The sequence below is a fragment of the Marmota monax genome, unplaced genomic scaffold, assembly GCF_021218885.2.
Source record: "Marmota monax isolate L192 unplaced genomic scaffold, Marmota_monax_Labrador192_F-V1.1 WCK01_AAM20220418_F8-fsc00078, whole genome shotgun sequence".
NCBI lineage: Eukaryota > Metazoa > Chordata > Mammalia > Rodentia > Sciuridae > Marmota > Marmota monax.
In genome coordinates this window covers 8,392,833-8,408,293 of record NW_026694865.1, presented here as the reverse complement: position 1 = coordinate 8,408,293, position 15,461 = coordinate 8,392,833, and the positions used below count along the sequence as shown (strand labels likewise).

Here is a 15,461-nt window from a genome sequence, read left to right as displayed (position 1 = left end):
GCTACCACTTAGCCATGAACCCAGCCCCTGTTATTTGTATTTGTATTCTTAATGGCTGCTTTTCTAATTGATATGAGATGAAATCTCAGTGTAGTTTTGATTTTCATTTCCCTAATGCTAAAGATGTTGAGCATTTTTTTTCATGTATCTGTTGGCCATTTGTCTTTTTGATTTTGAGAATTGCCTGTTTAGTTCATTTGTTCATTCATTGATTGGATTAATTTTTCTTTTTTTGATGGCAAGTTTTTTGAGTTCTTTATATATTTTGGATATCAATCTTATATCAGAAAAGTAGCTAGGAAAGACATTCTTCTGCAGGCTTTCTCTTCACACCCCTAATTTTTTGTTTTGCTGTGCCAAAGCTTTTAAATTTGATGCCTTCCCATTTATTAATTTTGGGTTTTATTTCCTGAGCTTTAGGAGTCCTATTAAGGAAGTCATTTCCTGCAATTGTGTGTTCGAGTGTTGGCCCTACATTTTCTTCTAGCAGTTGCAAAGTATCTGGTCTAATTCCTAGGTCTTCAATGCATTTTAAGTTGATGTTTGTACAGGGTGAGAGTTGGGGATCTAGTTTCATTCTTCTACATATGGATGGATATAAAGTTTTGCCAGCACCATTTGTTAAAAAGTCTGTCTTTTCTTTAACACGGTTTTGGTGCCTTTGTCAAGGATTGGATAACTTCATCTATGTGGGTTTGTCTTTGTGTCTTCTGTTCTGTTGGTCTGTGTGCCTGGTTTTATGCCAGTACTATGCAGTTTTTGTTACTATAGCTCTTTAGTATAATTTGAAGTTAGGCATTATGATGCCTCCAGCATTGCTGATTTGGCTTAGAATTCCTTTGGCTATTCTGGATCTCTTATTCTTCCAAATGAATTTTAGGTCTTAGAATTTTTGTAATAAAGGATTTATTTTCACAAAATAACTACTATCTACCAACATAATTCCACAAAAGAACTATTTTGATACTAAAAGAATAGGAATGCCACACATTTGTGTTTCACTTGTGCATATTTAGGACTACAAAAAGCACTAATATTTTTTCACCTTTTCCTTGTTTCTTTGCAGAACAGTGACTGCTAGCCATGGACTTGGCAGCATGAGTCTATCGACTAGTATTCAGAAAATATTGAGGATATGACTGCTAAAGACTCTTCTTTTGAAACTGTGTCATTCCTCCCAAAAAGGAAATAAATATACCCTACTCACACCTTGTCAATTTCAGACATCTAAAAGAGGTCCACAATCAAAGACAAAAAGACTGTATTCTTGGGAACCTAAAGTAAAAATGAGTTACACTGCGGCCTATGTGAAAATGAAAACAGTGTTTTAGTAGTCTGATAAAGGTGTACAGATCGTGCCTTCCCACCGTCGTGGGGCAGCATCTGGCCAGGTGGTACTTGATGCATAAACATCTGCCTGGGGTAGGGATGCATATGCTAAGAGCTGGGGAGAGGTGAGCTGAATGCTTGGGGTTGTGCCAACCCCAAGTGTGAGGAGTTCAAGTATGGACAGAGGTCAAGGTGCATAGCCAAGAGCTCTGAGCTAAGGAAAACCCCTGGGACAATGAGGGGTTTTCCTCCTGGAGGATCATGTGGGGCACCTAGTGTAGATGTTGCCCTTTGAGGACCCATAGAGGGTGTTGGGTGGCCCAGCCTGGCTGAAGAGCCTGGGATAGAGTTGGCAGGAAGATTACCCATCTATGCCATTCCCAAGATTTCAGATCTGAAAGGAGCTTTCAAGGTGGCATTATGTGCCCTGGTCTGTAGAGAATGGGATGCTATTGCTTGGAGTTTGCTCTCCTTGGGGTGTGGGGATGGGTGTGAGGTAGGTGGAAGGCAGAGTGAATAATGGTCTGAATTATTAGGACAGAAAGATACTGTGAGGGAGGAGCAACGCCACCCCCCACTGCAGGAGGTGTGCACAGTCCTTGCTTCTCCTGGAAGTCCTGAGAAGTTCCATGTGTTCTTCTTGGATTGGAACATGGTGGTTCAGGCCTTTGGAACTCCTCCCCCAGTGAATTTCCGGCTTATGTTTGTGTTAACATTCATATTTTCTAGGAAACTTAAATTAAATTGGACAGCCTTACCTGGTTGCTTTCTGTTCTGTCACCACAGGCCTTGGTTTATTGTCTGATTGGTATGCTTCAGGTGATTTCTCCACCCTGGGAATATTTATTCACTGCCCTTGTAGGAAAAATTTATATCAAACCACAGCAGCAGAAGCATTTGTCTTAAATGTGTAGGAATGTGAGATATTACTTGAAATCTTGATATTTCTGAAAGTGTATAAAGTTATGAATAAATGCTGGCAGGGGCTTTTATTTTGACATAAACCAGAGGAAGGAGAATTGCTTTAAGGGATCTGGACTAGCCCAAGTCTGAATAAAATTTAATGAATGAACAATGTAACCAATCAATCATGTTGTGGAGCCTTTCAGAAGGCTAGAACATTCTGGTCAAGATCTTATAGGGATGAGCTATTAAGATTTTGAGACAGCCATGCTTTATAGAAATAAATGTGATGTTTTAAAATGTTACATGCATGCAAGAATCTGTGCATGAGCATGTGTGAGAAGGAGAGACTGATAGATGGGGTGGGGGAATGACAAATGACTTGTTTAGTATTTTACTTAATGGCTCGTGATATATTCCTGCTTTGAGAATAAATCCAATATTCTGAACTTATCTCTGTGTTCCCTGCAAGCTTATAAGAAAAATATTTTAAAATCTATTTCAAATGAAAACCCATTGTTTTTGGCTCTCTGGGAATTTTTAATTCCCATTGCTGGTGAGGGGAAGGTACTGAATCTGTAAAATTCAAAGCAGGATCTATGTAGGTCTTTCATTCGATACCAGTTAAGGGTTATGACGTCAGTAGAGATAAGTTGTTCCTGTGCTTCCTTTTCCTCATTAAAAATGTAATCTGCTGTGCTCTTTTGTCTTCCTGCCACCCTCCATTAGTCTGTTTCTTTGGAGTGCTTTTCTCCTTGTCTGTAGGCACCCTCACATCTCCAGCTCTCTGGCTTGCACACTCCCTGAGCCACTGAGAGTCCTAATTAGCATTGTCTTGTTGATCAGGATTCCTGTGAACCTGCTCTGAGGCCCTTACTCTGTGGTCTATGCCTACTAGATGTTTTGGCACAGTGTTTCATAATTGGAGTCACTAATCCACTATGTAACAGAATGTGCTGTTTCCTTGAGCTTTTTGGCTAATTATGTTCATCAGTTAATTTCTTTCTTGTCTTTTTTAAAATTTGTTTTTGGTACTGGGAATGGAACCCAAGGGCGCTTTATACTGAGCCACATCCCCAACCCCGTTTGTTATTTTTTTATTTTGAGCCAGGGTCTCGCAAAATGCTTAGGACCAAGGCTGGCTTTGAACTTGTGATCCTCCCGTGTCATCCTCAGGAGCTGCTGGGATAATAGGTGTGTGCCACTATCCCCCACAGTTAATTTCTTTCAAAGTTAAAAATCCTACTGGAGAATTCAACAAAGAATGATGAAAAGAGTGAAAAGACAACTTACAGAAAGGGAAAAAAGATTTGCAACCTGTACATCTGATTAAAAAATGGGCAAAAGATTTGAGTGACATTTCTCCAAAGAAGACATACAATTGATCAACAGGTATATGAAAAAATACTTAGAATCATTAATAATCAGAGAAATGCAGATTAAAACTATGAGATATCAACTCACATCTCTTAGAATAACTATCGAAAAGATGAAAGATAAAAATGTTGGAGAATGTGGAGAAAAGGAAACTTTTGCATGAGGGAATGTAAATAGTATAGACATCATAGAAAATGGTATGGAGACTCCTTACACACAAAAAAACCACACACACACACATACACACACAAAAAAACCACACACACATACACAAGACTGTGTAATCAAACAACCTTGCTTCTGGGTTTGTATGCAAAGTAAGTGAAATGTCAGAGATATCAGCATGACAATTGCAACAGCATTTACATTAGCTAAGAAATGGGTATGTGCTCATGAAAGAGTGGATGGGTTAAGAAAATGGGGTATGTGGGCACAGTAGAATTCTATTTGGCCTTAAGAAGGAAAGTCTGTCTTTGTAACAACACAGAAGAATCTAGAGAACACTATGTTAAATGAAGTAAGACAGGCACAGAAAGACAGATTCTGCCTGGTCCTCTTATGTGTGGAATCTAAAATAGTTGATGTATAGAGTAGAAGTGGAGAGTTGAATGGTGGTTACCAGGGGCTGGGAATATTAGTCTAAGGATACAAAGTTTCAGTTTGGTAGGAAGAATAAATTCAAGAAGTCATTCTACAATGCAATATTATTAACATTGTTAATAATATATTCTTGAGAATTGCAAAGGGAATAGATTCTACCAGAAAAAAAAAAGAGTATATGAGAGAATACATGTTAATTAGCTCAATTTAACCCTTTAACTATATATATATATATATATATATATATATATATATATATATATATATATATATATATATTTTTTTTTTTTTTTAAAAAAAACATGTTTTAAACAATAAATAATAACTATTTTGTCAATCAAAATCAACAAATTTCAAAATGTAATTGAAAAATGTAAGTCCAAGTGTGGCATGCAAATGGCTAAAAATAGGAAGCATTTCAGAAAAGCTTATAATGAAAAGTGATAGTGTCTCACCTTATCTCTTCTCTCCTTTGGTCTTGCTTCTCCAAGGTAACCACTTCTTCTTCTGTGGATTTTTTTTTTTCATGTGTGATTTCCACATGTAAACATATTATGCTTGCAGCACTGTTTCTCACTTTATCAGTGTTAAAGTCTGTGTCTTGGTAGCTTGTGATGGCTTATGATCTCACTCATCCCATCCCTATCTCTTCCTCCCTGTGGCCAAGTCATGCTTCAAGCCTTCCACTGCCTCTCTGTCTACCCTCAGCCTCCGATTCTTGTCTTCTCTCCTAGACACTATTTCTTATTTACATCAACACACCCCTACCCCACCTCTGAATATCAGGCCATTCTACTCTTAATTTTATATTCTCAGAGTTGGTACTACCTATGTGTATTCTTTTTTTAAATCTCAGTAAAGGCTTGAATGACTTATCTGTAGATTCTGAATGTTTAAAACCAAAAAGCAGGGTTTGTTACAATTAAGTAGATGCTGTTCCCCTTGAAACCTCATTGGGGGGTAGAAATCTATTCCTTCCCCTATGAGCCTGATGTCCTTATGCCTTTGCCTTGAATGAAGCCCATGTTTAGTGTGTTCTCTTTACACTGTGTCAGCACTCTTGAATGCAGCAAGTTCTTTAGACTCTCTGCCATCCATTTCTTCTTCTAGGAATTGGCTTTGTTTGGGGAGGTTTTGTTCCCACAGCCCTGCATTCTGAGTTTGGGTGGTTTTACCTTTATGTATGCTGCTCATCTCTAAATGCTGGTGTGGAATCCAAAATAGTTGAAGTATAGAGTAGAAGTGGAGAGTTGAATGGTGGTTACCAGGGGCTGGGAAAGAAAAACTTGTCACTATTTTTAGAAAAATGGCTCTGGTGTTTGAAGGGGAACAGTAGCATGATCTTTAAAACCTGCCATCATTTATTGAGGACCTGATGTGTTAGGCACCTAGGTCCCTGAGGCCCACTATCCCTTTAAATCCTCTCACCATCCCTGTAGAACAAATCTTATCACTGATATTGCCCATAAAGAGAGGCTGGACTCTGGATGAGCCCTTTCCAAGAACCTCAGTAGGAAGTGCATCTTAGACCTTAGGGCAGGCAGAGGCGTGGTGTCTAGCTGTGGTTTCATAAATGGGAAGACTTCCCTATCTCTGGCATGTCTTACTCACTTTCTTCAACAGACCTTTGTCTTCCCCCAGGAAATTGCTACGTCTCTAGGAAAGAGTCAGTTCTGCCTAATTCCCAGCCTCATCCTTGTCGCAGGGTGCCTGGTGGCCAAGAGCTCATTACAAATAAATCTGCTGTGACGGGAATTGCGAATAGCCATCTCCATTCAATATTCTCTTGGTGAATCTCAAGTGGGAAGTAGGACCTCTTACTCAGTCCTGATGGTGAATGGGAAAAAATGATTTATAAGAATGTATTGCATCGAGTATTTTCTTACAGCTCAAGTGTATGTGTGTGAGGCAAGTACATCTGATTCTTTTATGGTATATTTTGTGGTGGTTTTGAAAGAAAGATTGGAAAGACAATCAACTCTTGTTAAATCTTTCATTTTGTCTCATGAATGCAGTGATCTGAATAACTCTTTTTGTCTAATTTTATTTGGTCAGTTGTCTTCTGTGGCAGTGCTCAAATGGGTGGCAGGTGCCCTGGAGAGACAGGTCCCTCCAGCAGCGTTGATGTTCTCCCAACTCCTTACTCGCAGCTGCCTGTCTTCCTCACTATGCAGATCCCATGTGAAGGCTTATTAGTAGAACCTGGAATTTCTCCATAAACATGTCACCCATGAGTTGTTCTCTGCTTTCTACTTGAATAGCACATTGAAGAGTATATAGCTGTGAATAGAGTTCCTCCTTGTTAAGTCTCCATTAGGTCTCCAATCTGTCATTCCTGCTCATCCACGGCTAGAGTAGCCAAAGTCCGCCACTCTGTTTCTGCACAGGGTTGAACACAGTCAGAGGCAGAGGCTAGTGCACTACCACACTATAAATTTCTCCCACCACTGTTATACTTAGGTCAAGGTGGCAGTGTGAAGATGTGCTGCCTCTGTGCAGTAATACTTGTTTTCCAAACACCTTGACTTGTTATGTTTATGACCCCAAATAAATACTGAATAAAAGGAGAATCTTTAGATCTAGGCCTCCTGCAGGAGAAATATGGTCTCAGTGAAGCCAAGTCCAGTCTATTTATATATGGGTTGGGATTGATCTTGCTTCAGCGATGGCCAAAGGAGATGTCCCACATTTCAATTTGGTTGTGGTCAGCAGTCCACAGTTTCCCTTGTATCGACTTGTGGCAATCCCATTCTGACTTGCAACTTCTGCTATTTCCATCCATAAACTGTAAGGATATGGTAGAGTGCTAAGCCAATGGAGTTGTGATCTGATGAGACATTTTTGGTTCCATTATGTAAACACTAGCCACATACACAAAACTTATTCCAGGAAAGGAAGATAGCAGTGTATCACAGTCAAGCAGATTCAGTGCCCAAAATGAGGAAGGAAATAAAAATTGGCAGTGGAAGATAACAAAATGTTGTTTTATTTTGTTTTCATCTCCAAGTGACGATACGTAGGTCCAGTGAAACAGGGGTAAAAGCAATTTAGAGGGACAAGTCTACTTGGACCATCCATGTTTAAAGGAGCCCTTCCTTTTACACTGTACCAGCTTTCTTGAACCTAGCCTTGAGATTTTCTAGGCTTTCAGTCATCTGGGGATATCCTGACTCTTTACCAAGAGAAGGAGATAAATGAAGTCTTTAAAGTATTTTTTATTACTCAATCCTAAATATTGTTCTAATACATTATATTTTCCTCAGTTTACTTACCTCTGAAGAATGAAAAATGACTCAGTGTCCCTGCCGGACATCTGGCTCCATACACCTAGATTGTCCACGATGGTCAGTTGGATGTAGGCTCAGGGACCAGCTGTAAAACTGAGGGTGAGGCATTGGTCTCTCTCTCTGTTGACTATACTTCCCAGAAGCTTGGGTTCAGAAGAAGCAGATTCAATGCCCTAAATGAGGAAGGAAATAAAAATCGGCAGTGGAAGATTCAATGACATTGATGTTGTTCTATTTTGTTTACATCTCCAAAAATACTGCAGTGCAAAGGGATCTGTGCAAGAGGCAAATGAGCAGAAAGATCAGAGGGAGAAGGGAATATTTCTAGTGTGTTAGAGTAGGTTTCTTTCATTTTCCACATTTTTTATTGGTGCAATGTAGTTGTATATAATGGTGGGATTTGTTGTTACATATTTGAACATACGTTGTTACATATTTGTACAATATGACAATATAATTTGGCCAATGTCATTCCCCAGTATTTCATCTTTCCTTTCTTTCCTCCCCACCCCCATCCCTCTCCTCATTCTGCTTATCTCCCTTCAATTTTCATAGATCAACACTCCACCTTTCTTTTTCTTTTTCCTCTCTAGCTTCAACTTAGGAGAGAAAGCACACGACTGTTGACCCTCTGAGTTTGACTTATTGTGCTTAACATAACGTTCTCAAGTTCTATCCATTTTCATGCAAATGGCATAATTTCATTCTTATTTATGACTGAGTAAACCTTCATTTCATAGATTAGATAGATATAAATATCTCATATTTTTTTAATCTATTTATCCCTTGATAGACATCCAGGCTGGTTCCATAGTTTGGCTATTGTGTATTGTGCTGCTATTAACATGGGTATACATGTATTGCCTTAGTATGATGACTTTTCACTTCTTTATGATAAATACCAAGCTATGATATAGCTGTGTCATGTGGTGGTTCCATGCCTAGTCTTTTGAAGAACTTCTGTACTGATTTCCATAGTAGTTGTGCCAATTTACAATCCCACCAACCATGTAAAAATGGAGTAGGTTTGTAAGAGAAAGAAGACTAGGTGTCTTGATTATTTGGTGTGAGTTTTTGTTGCTTAAAGCTGAAATGACTGCAAACCTAGTATATTAAACAACAAAGAAGTTTATTTTTCTGTCACCTAGAATAGAATACTGAGGTGAGCCGTTCAGGAATGGTAGAGTGGCTCTGGGAGATTGGAGCAGGATTTATTCCAGGATAAGGAAGATAGCGGTGTGTCACAGTCAGACATTGGGGATAAACTTCTAAATTCAGAACACAAGGCAAAAGTTCTCATAATTCAAGTTGTTCTTGAGCATTCCTTAGGAAGGTGCACATGAAGAACCAATATTCTGTCTCCTGGTTAGTTGAAGACAGCAGACTTTTCTTCCAGTGTTAGAAAACATCTCTTGTGTTTAAGGGCCATGTTGTAAACTGTAGACTCACTCTCAGCATCAAGAGGGACCCCAAGAAGCAAGCCCAGGAAGGGAATTCTTCCCTTCCCTTCCATGGTTGCTCTGAGGCTCGCATGATTACTGAGAAGAATGGAGTGGAATTGCTTGCCAGATTTATTTATACATAGTTTTTTTTTTTCAGAGAGAGAGAGAATTTTTTAATATTTATTTTTTAGTTTTCGGTGGACACAACGTCTTTATTTTTATGTGGTGCTGAGGATCGAACTCAGAGCCCCGTACATGCCAGGCTAGCGCACTACTGCTTGAGGCAGTAGGGAATATTTCTAGTATGTTAGAGTAGATTTCTTTCATTTTCCACATTTTTTATTGGTGCAATATAGTTGTATATAATGGTGGGATTTGTTGTTACATATTTGAACATACGTTGTTACATATTTGCCACATCCCCGGCCCCTTATGCATACTTTTTTAATGGAAACTTTTAAATGTACTAAAATGTGAAGAGAATTATGGAGTGGACTGTGTGTTTATCACCCAGTTTCAATTGTAATTAATTCTTAGCCAGTCTTATTTTATCTATACCTTTCTCTCACTCAGTGATTTTGAAGAATATTTTTATTATCTTATTAGTTTCGTCAGTGTATTAGTAAATGAGTCTGAGATAGGACTTAAGGTATTCTAGATAAGGTTTTTTTTAATCACCTCTAAAATGTAAAGATTACCAACGTTTCCCTAATATCAAGTGAACATTGAATTTTTTTTCAGTTGTCATAATTTTTACTTTTTTAAAACTCAGGATTCAAATAAGGCTTAGCCACTGCAATTAGTTGCTATGTCTCTAATATCCTTTCAATCTATAGATTCTTTTTCCCACTTCCCCCCCTCCACCTTTAGATTTGTGTGTTCAAGAAATTGGGTTGTTTATCCTTCAGAGCAGAAATTCTCAAAGACTATTCTTCCCCATCTAGGGATGAATGGTGATATCTAGAGACATTTTTGGTTGTCACAACTTGGGCAGGAGTGCTACTGGCATCTATTAGATAAAGGTTAGGGGTGCTGCCAAATGCCCTATTGTGCACAACTCGGCTGCACATGACAGAGGATTATTTTGCTCAAAATATCAATACTGCCAGGGTTGAGAAAACTTCTCAGTTTTCCACAGTTTTCATTGTTCTATTTAGCATGTCCCTCTGTTCCTTGTGTTTTCTATGACTTGTTTTGTTTAGTTTGAATTTCACATAGGAAAATCAGGATACATGCTTAATGTGTTCTTTTTATTTCACAGCAATGGATTGGTTCCCTAGCAGCATATTCCAAAATGATCATTGAGATTTTATTTATCTTAGTGTAAGTATAATTGATGTATTTCCATTTAATATTTTCACTGATGCTCAAATTGCCTGTATTTGACCAGGGGAAACTAATTCAGGCTGTCTCACATTCCTGTTACACGACTCTTAGATTTTTTTGCACTTGAAAATACTTTCTAGTGTTGATAAAATGTTATAGCCTTATCTAACCTATTTCTTGCCCCAGACTTGAATCTGCCACTACTCCAAGGAGCCCCGATTTCTTCAAGTATTTAGAAGGCACAGAATAGATGTGAGGCTTTTTTTTTTTTTTTTTTTTTTGCTACTAGGTTTGTACTGGGTTTGTATTTGGATTTTTCTGTGGATAGAACTCAGGAGCATGTGTGTCCATGTGTGTATACATAAAATTATGGGTTCATACTAATAATTCCATGTGAAATTCCCACATATAAGGCTCTTACTTTATCAATTTATATATATTTTGTTTGAATCAAAGCCCAGTTATCATAATTTTAGTTATTAGTGGTACTGTCATTTTTCTTTATCTGGTGCTACAAGCTACAAAAATGTTTGGAAACTCCTGTGTGATTGTACCAGCAGGATGCATAGTTAGGTTCAGTGGTTTACATTTCTTTTCTGTTTTAAACCATCACATATAGTATTGTTAAGGTTTTAGAGTCTCATTTATAAAATAAAGTTTATTCAGAGATGTTTTTGCTTAGAAATAACAAAATTTTGTGTCTCACTGTTCTGGATGGTAGGAGATCAAGGTGAAGACTCAAGCAGATTGAGCATCTGGTAAGGGCCCTCTTTCTCATCCACAGCTGGTGCCTAGCTGTGTGCTTACATGGCAGAAGTAGTAAGGAAGCTCTTTGGGACATAAAAGCAATAATGCCATTCATGAGGGTTCTGGCTTCGTCCCCTCCCGAAGGCCCCATCTCCAAATACCACTACATGGGGATTAGGTCTCGGCATATGAATTTTGGAGGACACAGAGATTCAGTTCATGGCAAGAGATAACTGCTTTCATCCCAGTACTTTCTTTATCCTGTTTCCTCCTGTCGCATATGTAGCAATTGAAAAAAATATATATGGTTTTTCATTGTAGTGTTTATACATATGCAGATATGTACATATTTTTTGTATTTGCACCTCCCTCCCTTGTTAGATGAAAAACAGCACACAGTACTCATATTTCTTCACTTCTTTGCTTTTTTTCACTGTATTTCCATCCTCATTCTTACTCCACAGCATGTGCAGAGCTCGTCCATACTCCTTGGAGTTCCTTCCTCTTTTTCCATGTGGATTTTTCCTAGTTCATTCAACCTGCACCCCATTGATGGACATTTAGGAGCTTTCCATCTTGCAGTATTACAAATAGTTATGTGGACTATGGCCCTGAGCACTCTGAAAAATCAGTTTCCTTTTTCCAACCACATGGAAGTTACATGTGTATGTTCCTTTTATGAAGAGAAGGAGGTATGTCTACTTGCTGGGAAGACTGATTGGAGCTGCAAAGTTGGCAAGAGGAAGTGAATCACGAATGGAAGAGCATTGCAGCAGAATAGATCTTAGGACTTAAAGTAGAAGTAAAAAGGCTTATAGGAAGGTTATGTGCATCCAGATTTCACTGACCTGCACCGGCCAGTCAAGAGTTATGGATTTTATACTGCAGGTCAGGATTTAGCAGTCTTTTCCTGTAAAGGACCAGTTGTAAATATTTTAGGCTACCGTCTGTGCTGCAGTACTGAATTCTGTTGTTGGAACACAAAAAGCAGCCGTACACAATTTATGAATGGGTGTGACTGTACTACAATTAAGTATGAAAGATTAAGATTTACGGGCACTGAAATTGAAACATAATTTTAATTTATCATGAAATATAAATCTTTTAGTTTTTTATTTCTTCCTTAAACATTAAAAAATGTAAAAACCAGGACCTCGAGGTGTAGTCAATGGTAGATCACACGATTAAGATGCGCGAAGGCCCAGATTGAATAGATTCAATTGCCAACAATGCAAAAAGAGAAAGAAAAAATAAAAGGTAGCTTATGGGCCACAGTTTGCCAACCTCTGCTATAAGCATTTGGGAGCCATAGAAAATTCTTAGGCATAAAAAGTGCCTTCTCTTTTGTGGACAGTGTATCAAAAGGACTTCATCAGAAGGAAGGATGCTGGATTCCAGAGGGTAGAGAGGGTTGTAGTGTGAGTGTGCTGTAAGCAGGTGTGGAAATGGAAAGATTTCTTCTCTTTTCCCTTATTATCTGAGATTGGAGAACTACTGGGAAGCATGTTGCTCATTATATTATTTGATATGGAATTTATATTTATTTCTAAAATCTGTGTTCTACAAATTTCCCATAGACTGTACAGAGAAAGCTTCAACCTACTATTCCATGTTGCTGGGAAAAATTGTCTCATTCTTTGTCCCCTTCTCCTTTTTCTACCTTCTTCCTCTATCTAGAAACCCTGTACTGGTCCCCATTCAAAGGTGAGCTTCTGTGTCAGCTGTCTTGTACATCTTGTTTCTTACTGCATTTGCAGGCTAACGGTTGAGAAAACAGTATTTTGTTTGTGGGAAGAGAATCAAAGCTGATGTAAATGAAAAGTGCATCTTCATATAATGGAAATTATTAGAGCAACTTTTAAAATGTCACCACAGATTAATGCAGACAAGAAGGAACTGAATATATTAGAAAGTAGGTCAAGTTATCTCATGTTTATGAATGAGATGAATTACAGTGTAGGTTTAGGTTTGTAAAACTGGGTGACACTATAGTTTATATGAATTTTCCTAGTCCAAACGGTATTACACCAAAATTTAATTAAAATAAATCGAGTTTCTTTTTCCTTTGTGGCTAAGTATTTTATACATAATATTTCACAAATTTAATAATCTAATAAAAACAGTGAGCCTCTTGTTATTGTTCACATTTCCTGTATTGGACACAGAATGGACTCTGGGGAATTAAAGCTGGAGTAGAACAAATGCAGGGGGCAGGTTTTCCCAGACTCCTTGGGAAATTTGGAGGAACAGGTCTTCAGTTGAGCTTCTTGGATACTCCCTACTCCTAGAACCATTTCTTTCTCCTAGAAAAGCTGCTGTAGCAGTTGCTGTGGGAAGTTACTGAACTAGGGACTGAGTCCTTGATCTGGTGGTACAGACGTATGCCTCCTCTGCTAAGAGGTCTTGCTTCTCATGGACGCCTTCATGCTCTGCATTTCTTCCTGTAAGAATTCCAAGTCAAAATGACCTCTGAACCTGCCTCATGGGTGGAGTCTAAGTCACTGGAGCAGCACAGCAGCCAAGGAGCTCAGCAGTCAGTATGGGTCAGCTCTGCAGCCTCTCATGCTACAGTGAGCCAGTCCAAGACGCCTGTTGCATGTTCCAGCGTCACAAAACTCCTCTGCACAGATGCATACTACTGCAGTTAGGTGCTTGAAGGACAGGGTGTCGCTTTCCCTCCCTTAGATACCCGAGATTCATTTTAATAGACTTGTCTAGTGGTAAGAATAATTGGTACTACACCAGTGTCACCAGTTAACTAGTATTAGTTTAATGATGCTACAGATCACTGAGAGAAGCTAATAAGGCATTACTTTCCATTTCAAAAAAGATCCCATTTTAGATTGAAATTCCTGTGATAGTATTAGGAAAGGAAACCCTATGGTCTAACAATAGACATTTTTAGTAATGGTGGCATCCAGGCCTAGAAGACAGTGTTTACTTATTCTTATGAAGGTGGTGTCCTCTGCATCCCTTAAGCATTTATTTTACCAACCCAGGTATAAGGTGAGTGATGCAGCAGTGTTTACCACGGTATCACCAGCCTCTGGGGGTGATGAGCAAAGCCTACCTTTTTACTCCTGGTAAGGAATAGTCACAAGTTAGTAACTAGAAATGGTACTTGCTACAGAGGATCATTGCTCTTTATATTGGGCAGACTTGGGTTCAAATCTCAACCCTGCCACTTCATAGGTTTGTGAGTATGGGCAGGTGTTGACCTCTCTATACTTGTTTCTTCAGCTGTGTAGAGTGGATTAGGTGTTCTCTCCCCATAGAGAGCTAACGCTCAGCTGTGCTCCAGGCTCCCAGGGGGGCACTGCCTTAGGTGATGGTATCAACACCACATTTACCCCCTTAGGTGGTGCCTGTCGATGTCCTTTTCTATCCCCTGGTGTGTTTTCCTTATGGTTGGGTTACTCATGTCTCTTCACAGCTGTCATTTCCTCGCCCATCATGCTGCATCTCTTGGATGTTGCTTTCCTTTTGTGTTAACGGGCTTCTCCTGCCCTTCAAGCGCCCTTGGATTTCTATTAGACTTTCTCTTTCCTCCAGGGATAAGATCTCTCTTAATGCTTAATAGTCATCAGAGCAGTCATGAGGTCACAGAAGCCACGATAGCTTTTTATTTGTCACCCGGTCATCAAGACCTTGTACTGAGGCTTGAAAGGATGGTGGCAGCTCACCCGCCCCAGCCCACCTTCTTAATTAGATTACTGATTCCATTTCACTGATCATTTTAAGCTAATATGCCCTTAATTCTGTTGCTTTCACATTTTTCTTTCTTGACTCCCTCTCTCCTTTGACTTCCCAGAAATACCTAAGATAAAGTGAGTGACAGTGGTTGGGAGCATTTGGGCCTCTGTTCTTTAGCAAAATCTCCAGCACACCCTAGCAGCACACACCACACTTGAGTACAGTGGAATTGCATCCTGCTGTGCATATGACAGCGAGTGGTGGGTGGCATAAGCTAACCTGCCTACTTGAGTGCCAGCAAGTGTTTCCCTTCTTCCTCTCTAATGTCTGACCTCAAGGAACTTAAACTGCTGATTATTTTGTGTTGTTAGGCTTTTGCCAAGGAATTGAGTTGTGTGTTTAATACCTTGGTATATTTCAAGATTTGAGTCTTTGTGAAATGATAAATTGGGCTAGCATCCTTCCATTTAATTGACTGATTCAGTCAGCAAACATTTATTGAGCATCTACAATGTGCTTGGCATTCTGCTGGATGTTAGGAGCATTATTGTTAATAAGATAGCAACAGAAAACACTTCAATATAGTTGGTGCAGAGGGAGAGTTGGGCTTGATCAACAGATCTTGTAATATCTAGTAAGGGGTTAGGCTTTCCCTTAAGAGCATGGGCATACATTGAAAGGGTTGAAGCTGAGTGAGCTCTAGTCAGATCTGAATTTCCGGGAGACCACTGGACTGAGAAATGGAGAGCATATTGAA

The 15,461-nt window shown here is 39.1% G+C and overlaps 1 protein-coding gene across 7 annotated transcripts in view; it reads left to right on the top strand.

Moving 5' to 3' along the window:
* Positions 1 to 15,461, top strand: part of Tln2 (talin 2) — a 400,739-nt gene that overhangs the window by 171,951 nt on the left and 213,327 nt on the right. Inside the window, exon 4 of one of the 7 annotated variants that reach the window (XM_058573293.1) lies at positions 10,200 to 10,261. The exons of the other annotated variants lie outside the window; for them this stretch is intronic. The gene's annotated coding sequence lies outside the window, so the exon portion shown is untranslated. The remainder of the gene's footprint in view (positions 1 to 10,199; positions 10,262 to 15,461) is intronic. 7 annotated transcript variants of the gene reach the window in all.